We start from the raw sequence: 8,574 nt of genomic DNA, 5'->3' as shown, positions 1-8,574 counted from the left end.
ATTAAATAATTTCTTATATAATCGTAAAAGAGATAGTATTAATTTTAAAATATTAAATTAATTATCATTATAGTTTAGGGTTTAGGGTTTAGGGTATATGGTTTAGGGTTTAAGCTTTAGGAGTTACTATTTTAAGGTTTATGGATTATGGGTTTTGGGATTATGGTTTATGGTTTAAGGGTTGGGATTTAAGGTTTAGGGGTTAGGGGTTTATGGTTTATGTTTTATGATTTAGGGTTTATGGGATATGGGTTAAGGGTTTAGATTAATTAGTGTTTTTTCATTTATATATTAAATAATTTCTTATATAATTATAAAAGAGATAATATTAATTTTAATATATTAAAATTATCAATGTAGTTTAAATTATTTAAGAGATAATAGGTAAACTTTATATATATTAAAATTTAAAAAATTGCTAACCTATGCATCTTTAGAGATACAAAATTAATTAGTAAATTGAAAAAAATATTTAAATTTCCTAAAATATTGAAAGAATATATAATTAAAAAAGAGAATTTTTTAAAAAAATCTTTTTTTTTATATTTTGAAATTTTTTGTTTTTGTTTTCTTAAATAAAAAATTATATAAAAATTTCAAATTTCATCTATTTCTTTTAAATATTACTTAAATTTTTTAAAAAATATTTATTTAAAATTGATATGAAAGATATAATAATTCAATACAAAAATTATAAAAAAAGTAAATATTAGTGGTGTTTATAATAAAAACGCCACAAAAATTAATTTATTTTAAAGAAAACGACACCTTTTTGATATAAAAGCCACTCATTTTTAGTTTTGATTGAAACGACGCCGTTTTATTTCTCTCCCCCCAATTTCCTCTTCTTTCCTGATTTCCTTTTCTTTCTCAGCCATTCTCAGCCTGTTACTCTATTTCTCTCCCCCGATTCCCTTTTCTTTCCCAATTTCCTTTTTTTCTCATCGTTTCTCAACCTGTTCTTCTATTTTATACCAGAAAATCCTCTCAACCTGTTATTTTATTTCTCAGTCTGTTCTTTGATTTCCCGGAACCTAAACACCTAGTATCCCGACGCCTAGCTACTCTACCCAGCAGTGAACTCAGTCTTAGCATGTATGTGAGGTTTTTGATTTTTTTTGTTTGGGTTTGTTGAAATTTACTTCCTTTAATTTTCAATCGTCTTAAAATTTTAGAAATTTAAATTTGGGTTTCTTATTTCTATTATATTAGTTTTCAGTCGTCTTAGAATTTTTTGATTTTTTTTTTTGTTTGGGTTTCTTATTTCTATTATATTAGTTTTCTAGTTTCCTTCTATAACTTCAATTTGTTGGCGCAGTTCTATGTGATGCGGTCAGTTGTTTCTATTTCTGTTTCTTTTTTCTTTTTTATCTTGTATGTTCTATGCCTAAAGTAATATCAATTGTTTTCCTGTGAAATGTCTTAATTGTTCTAATTTTGCCTTTGTTCTATCTTTCCTGAAACTTTAGGTTTAAAAAAAACAACAACAACAAAATTCTTTCCCTAGTTCATTTAATTTAGTTTAGGAACTTTTGAATTTTGAAAATAGTGTAATTGTGTTATAAAACTTGTGTGAATGGATCACGTATGATCATTGCTTCAGTTTTACTTATACTTTTGGTCTGGTCATGGAAAGAAGCTTTCATCTTCTTCCAACAGATTGTCATCTTCTTCCAATAGATTGTCATATATATTGACCAAGCTTCAGGTAAAGATGATTGTTACCGCATTCTATTTGATTTAGCTTTAGTTTTACTTATACTTTTTTATCTTTTGTTGTATTTCTCTGCATTCAAAAGTTCATTGCTTCACTCCCTTTTAATTGCTTACCTTGAAAAAAGATGTTATGATCTATTTGGTATGGTGATACACTAGTTAATGCTACTGGTTTCAACTCACCATTCTTCTAGGTTGGCAAGAAGCTATCAGAACTGATTCGAGATTTAGGTGGCCTAACATCTGGAACTGAACAAGGCAGGTGGCAATCTGAACTTGCTCATGTGGCAATTAAGCTAATTGCTGTAAGTATCCTTACCTGCTACTTGAGACTAGTTGCATTTTGGAATTTGTTAAAAGGTATTTTCTTCTACTGCAATGTCATGCCCGTTGCCTAGATGATTAGAATAGCATATTTTAAACGCTGTTCTTATCATCTTCTGCCTGATTTCTGTAAACAGTAGTGGTACAGAGTTGATGGTTTGCAACCTGGTTTACTTCAATAGGAGGTTAAAACTTAACGAAAGGATTGCTAAATTGCTCGGGTTTCTTTGCAATACATTAAGTAATATTTTCTTTCTTGGAACTGAATTTGATTCTTAGATAATAGTATGTTTCTTCTTAATAAATATTAGAAACCATCCCCTAAGAACTATTTTTCCTTTAATTTGTCTTAATATGGTGTGCTTGACCATATTCACTTCGCTTACAAGTTACGACTTCATATGTTGATGAAGAGAGGATGTTTGGCCCTAGTTTTATGTTTAAATATTAGTGTTGATCCACCTGATGTAATAAAAATATCTCCTTGTGCAAGAATGGAGTGCTAGACTGATATGTTTTTTGAGTCAATTCTCTCTTATTTTTGCGTTTTTGCTATTTAATGGTTATTGAAGCTTTAATGCTCATGATTATTCCTCAAGAAATCTTTAATAAGTTTCGTGTTATTTTCATATGTGACCAAACTAAATGCTTGTTGATTCGTTGAGCATGCATGAAATAGTTTGTGCATATATTTTGTTTGAAGTGTTGAATTCTGAAATAGTTCATTTATAATATATATACAGTTTAAGTATTGGTCTCAGGTCAGGATCTTTGCTTTGTTTTTAATTCATTTTTTACCCTTTAGTGTCACTTGGTTGGTTTTGCCAATTTATAGATTTTCTTCAGGGAAACTATTAGGGACTGAAACACATTGTTTTTCACCTTAAATTACTTTGTAATAGCATACTCCAGTATATTTTGAGAGAACGGACACTCATCTAACTATATGTGTGTATATATATGCATGTAGGTTTGTATTTATGCTTATGATATCTGCTATTATAGCTATTAATGGGATTTTTTTTAAAAAATCTATTTACACATCATGTTCAAATTATGTAAAACAAGGATGATTTAGATATTATATAAATCTTAAAATATATATTTATATCCAATACTCCTACTCAAATTACATTAACTTAGATAATAATTGCAGCTAGTGGGCAAAAAGCTTGACATTCTATTTGAAAAATGATATTTTAAAACTATATACAATTGTTATCGTAAAAAAGTTTTAGGATATCATATTTGAATTGAAAAAAAATTATAGGTTGAGATAAAAATAAAATAAAAATAAAAACTGATGGTTTAATATTTTGACTTGAAGCGTGAAGGATATACTAGAAAGGCACCATTTATGCTCAAAGAACCTTGAGAAGCTAGAACAACCTTGTCTTGGGCAGCAAGTTAGTGGCTTTTTATTTCTTCTTGTATATATGTAGACATATTTCTTTACTTTTAGTTCTTACATTAATATGTAATCAGTTGGCTGGAAAAGTACTTGGGGATGAAAGAAAATTTGGATTATTTTATAGAGCAGTAGATGTGAAAGTCTCACTGGTGAGCCTTTTGTTTCACATTATTTTTGTTATTTTTATTTGTTGTATTCGATACATATGCATATATATTTAGGTATGAAGGTATCAGTGTATGGTTTTTTCTGAATATATGAAAATATTTAAAAAGGATTAAATATATCCATTAAAACTAAATATTTGTATAAGATAATACGGGCCTTTGAATATGATTATTGTATCTTCACCATTAAATTCTATCTACTTAAAAATGATATTGACTTTTTCATCCATGGATTTTGCCTTGAAACAGGAAAATGAGAGTTGAGGAACTCCATGGATTAAATATTGAAGAACTACAGCATCTAAAAAAATCTCTAGAAATTGGGTTGAGCCGTGTGATGGAGAAAAAGGTTTAATAGACATGTGCATGTTCTTGATGTGTTTGTTTGCAGGCTTACATGCATCTGTTTGCATGTTTATATTCATATCTCTTCTACTATGTCATCATACTCATGTTTCAAATGGCATTTAGTCAACATAATCAATTACCAATATCTCACTTGTTGTAAAATAATTAGTTTAATGTTGTCGTAAATTAAAAACAAAAACTATTTAGGCTTTGATAACTTCAATGAATTAATATCTCTTGGTTTGGTTATGTTTCATTATATTCATTTGATTTTAATTATAATTATTTGTAATTTTACCTTTTTTTATTAAATATTTTATAATAAATATCTTATATAACCTTTTTTTTTAATTTTTAAATAAACTGCTTACTACCCTCAATTTGTAAAGTAAAATGTTTGAAGTATATTTTATAATTTTTTAATGAAGCATTTTCAGGCTCTAATTAACCTGCTAGCGCATCACTAATGAAGGTATCTCAACTTTGATTAATTACTTGTTTTATATGTTATCAAGATACTGATGCAATTATCTTGGTTTTACCAACTTTATATTGGTGAATGCAAATCTATCATGGTTACACAATTGTTTGCTATTATTTGCACTACAAAGTACTTTTTAGTTAGTAATCCGGTACTAGTGTTTCAAACCTTTTTTGGTCTTTGTCACATAAAATGCTCAATCCTTGGTGGTTTAAACTTGCTGTTTCGGGTTGGAAGAACTGTATGAAAGAAATCAGTTAAATTGCTGCTGTTACTGAGGTCCGGAAGTGAGTAAATTGATGTTTAAAACATCTTTTTCTGGTGGATTGAATGCTGCTGTATATTGTTGCTCATTACCGAATTAATGTTGAAGCTAAGCTAATTAAATGGTGGATAATTTGTTGTCGATTATGATGGAAATGACTATTAAATGTTTAAAATTCCTCTTATATAATTGATGGTTGCTGCTGTTTAAATGTTGTAAATTGAAGTGTTTAAATGCTGTAAATTGAAGTGTTTAAATGTAATAAATTCAAGTATTTAAATGCTGTAAATTGAAGTGTTTAAATGTTCTTTGTGTAGCATTTTAAGAATTTCAAAGCTCACAGATGATTTGTTATACTCTGTATGAGTTCATTGATTCTATGTTTTTGCAATTTTAAGTATGATCATGGGTGCAGTAGCTTCAACTGACAAGGACTTGTGCAGGTCTGGAGTAGGTCAATCAAGAAGCTTTGCTGGAATTAAACTGACAAGTAATTGTAGTATGCTTGTAGTTGAAGTTTCTCATAGTGAACATCATGTTGTTTATTCGGAAGAAGTTTCAAATATTTTACTTTTTAGAAGAAACTGTATTGTAGTCATTAGATTGGGTTTTCAAAGATGATTATGTTAACTTTTTGATCTAACATTATGAAAAGTTCTCTTGTTAATGTTTTTGAGCTCAAAAACAATTTAAAATGTGCTCATTGTTAGGTCATTTAAATTTTGTATAATCATTTAAGGTAAGAATGTAAATGAGATGATTAAAAAGGAAGTTTAATTTGATATGGTATTTAGTGGAGTTTTTGGGGAAAGCGTCGCTAAAGGTCATGTCTTTAGCGGCGTTTGAGGAGAAAATGCCGTTAAAAATCATGTATTTAGTGGCGTTTTTAGAGAAAGCGCCGTTAAAGGTCATGTTCTTTAATGACATTTTTGAGGAAAGCGCTGGTAAAGGTCATGTTCTTTAATGGCGTTTTTAGGGAAAGTGTTGCTAAAGGTCATGTTCTTTAGTGGCGTTTCTGTGGAAAGCGCCGTTAAAGGTCATGTTCTTTAGCGGCATTTTTGGGGAAAACGCAGTTAAATGTAATAAATTATCCATCATTACACGCCAGCTCCGTCCCCCGTCACACCATGTGGGGATATAATATCGACCCACCCAGCCCACACACCAATGGTAGCCTGGTTGCGGAACTACCTTCATTTACATATTGGGCTTTAAAAGCCGTCGGTGAATCCACGATTGTCAAATAACTATGCGATCCTCATATACTTCCTTCGTTCCATAATTCCCACCCATATGCAACCAAAGCATAATATCATATGTATGCATATCACATCCATAAAACTTATATTCTACACCTAGGGGTATTTTGGTCATTTTTGCCCTTAAGGGCATTTCGGTAATTTTCTCTTAATTATGATTTTCACTTACCTTGGCCCTTTAACGTCTCGTGAGCAAAGATGAACGAACACTATGCACCAGGTAGAATTCCAGAGAAGAGGAGGTGAGTCATTAAGACCGCTTATGTACCAAGCTCTCCCTAGATCCAATCCTAGACATGCATATACCCGTTGCCACACATTAACCCTTTGACTTGTCCACGATCGCAATATATTAATTAAGTCTTATGTGGATATCGTATACTAGGCCCAAAACCTCTTACAAAGCCCAAACAATTTCACATACCTTATCTGGCCCATTAAGCCCAATCATTTTTTTATGGCCCATTGGCCCAAATCACCTTTATATGGCCTGTTAGGCCCTGTCATATTCATATTCATGCTCACATACAAGTTCTTATCACATAGCATCAACATTCAGTTTTTGCCTATTATGGGCCCAATAGCCCATCGGGCCCATTTAGCCCATTCCGGCCCATATGGCCAAATCACAACCCAAGTCCATGGAATCGCCCGTAAGCCTCAAGAAACCTATCGGTCTCCCCTTTACGAGTGTTCCTGCACTCGCAAGACTACCGTAACCAAACTTTCGGCTTTTTGGCATTTCGGCTTTTTAGCTTTTTGGCAATTCGACTTTTGCCGATACATAATGTGTGTGCAGTGTATGTACACACCTGGTAAGCAAGCGTTCTGCGATTCCTTTAGTCACCAACCTACAAATGATATCACCCTTCCATTAATCGCATTCTTAATACATATCCTTACTAAAACCGAAACCTCACCTTAACCTTACCTTGCATGATTAGCCCTTTCTTAAATCACTAACCACGATCAACTCCTAGATCTGCACCAATCTTAACTATTAAAACTAGAATAATAGGTGACTCGTATCCAACACAAGTCCCCTTACCTTAACTATGAACATTCGACCACCTTAGCCAATAGGAGTGGAATACTTACCAAAACCGCACACACCTAAAGAGCAATTCGGTAGAGAGCTAAGATTTGAGATCCGATACTAATTCCCTACCAAATTTGATTAGAAAGAGGGAGGGAAAATAATCGATACCTAGCAAAGGAAACCGATTGGAAGAGCAACACTTACACTAGATTCAGTCAAAGAGTATTCAACCCTTGGGAGATTTGACTTTTCGGTTTTTCAAACTTAGTTTGGTGAATAAGGATTATTTTGTACAGATTAAAGAAGAAGATTAGAAGAAGAAATCGGCTAAGTGAAACAATGAAAATTGTGTAGAGAAGAATAGAAATTTGCAGGAAGAAAAGAAAGAAAAACAAAAGGGGTTTTGACTTTTTGGATCTTGAAAAGAAAAGGGTTTTCGACTTTTGGAGAAAGGGGTTTCTAGTAACAAGGAGAAGAAGAATTTTGGCAGTAGACTGGCAACCCTGTATTTGGCCCCTATTTATATCCCTTATAGCTTAATTTTCCATGCCCAATTCCCAATTCAGCTCCATCATTTCTCCCTTCTCATCTCTTCGTTTTTCTCCCTGATAACCCCTTAATCTTTTCCTTAGTTTTCTCTTCTGAACACTCCCCTTGGAGTCCATCTTCACGCTACTTCCATCTTTCTAGAAGGAAAAAATTAAACTTCTAAAAATACTAAGCTAGGATTCGAACCTTGGATCTCTTTGCTAGCTACTAACGCCACCTCCCTACTCCTTAAGTGGCGTCACTTAGCCACTTCTCCACAAGGCTTTTTGATGCTATTTTTCCCCTATTTTTATTTAAAAGCCCACCTACTTGCCAACCCTGATTCTTTTAATAATTAAATTAAAATTCCTCCACCATAAAACTCGAACCAAGAACTTCTCCAACACACCTAGACATTTCAAATTCCTTAAACCCTTAAAGCCAACGTGTCATTTGTCATTTTCTTGCTCACTTAAAAATTTTATGAGACCCATAGTCCAAAACCCAATTAATCTAGGCCCAAAATTTGGGGCATTACAACTCTACCCCCTAAAACAAATTTCGTCCTCAAAATTTCCAACTACCCAATAGTCGCACCACCTAGGTTACACCACTGCGCCTCTGCTGCGCACTCTATTTCTAATTCTAAAATAGATAGATCGTACACTATGGATAAAGTACGTACCAGTATTCGCTTCTGGAGTGTCTTTATCTTCTTGGCGATGAGCAGCATAAACCAAAGCTGGCTACCTCGCCTCAGCATGGCCTACATTTCAGCCTGGTGCTCCACGTCCACGTCCATTGCCGTCACCGCCCCGCGCCTGGCCACGACCCCTTGGAGGCAGTTGACCACCCCTTGGTGGCTGAGCACCACCTTGGCCCACTACTGGCTCTCAACCTAGCATTTGGGGTCAATCCTTGATCTTATGCTCCATAGACCCACAAGCTAAACAGGCTCCCATTCGCTTCCAACACTCGCCTCCATGGCTTCTCCCATAATCAGCACAAGGTGACACCCCTGAATTAACACATAGGG

At 33.1% G+C, this 8,574-nt stretch overlaps 1 long non-coding RNA gene across 4 annotated transcripts; it reads left to right on the top strand.

The window, feature by feature from the left end:
• The first annotated feature begins 806 nt into the window (after nucleotides 1-806).
• Nucleotides 807-5,379, top strand: LOC107933222 (uncharacterized). Of its 4 annotated transcripts, none has more exons than XR_001693580.2 (6): nucleotides 807-1,095; nucleotides 1,911-2,021; nucleotides 3,368-3,446; nucleotides 3,526-3,600; nucleotides 3,868-3,967; nucleotides 5,156-5,379. It is a non-coding gene; the product is annotated as an uncharacterized lncRNA (long non-coding RNA). The 4 variants fall into 4 exon arrangements; XR_005905913.1 differs by having other exon boundaries at nucleotides 821-1,095; nucleotides 4,395-5,379; XR_001693579.2 differs by having other exon boundaries at nucleotides 821-1,095; nucleotides 3,868-4,438.
• The last annotated feature ends 3,195 nt before the right edge of the window (nucleotides 5,380-8,574 follow it).

Source organism: Gossypium hirsutum, chromosome A12 (genome assembly GCF_007990345.1).
Source record: "Gossypium hirsutum isolate 1008001.06 chromosome A12, Gossypium_hirsutum_v2.1, whole genome shotgun sequence".
Taxonomy (NCBI): domain Eukaryota; kingdom Viridiplantae; phylum Streptophyta; class Magnoliopsida; order Malvales; family Malvaceae; genus Gossypium; species Gossypium hirsutum.
Note: the sequence above shows the minus strand (reverse complement) of the source record. Positions and strands in the feature narration are given on the sequence as shown.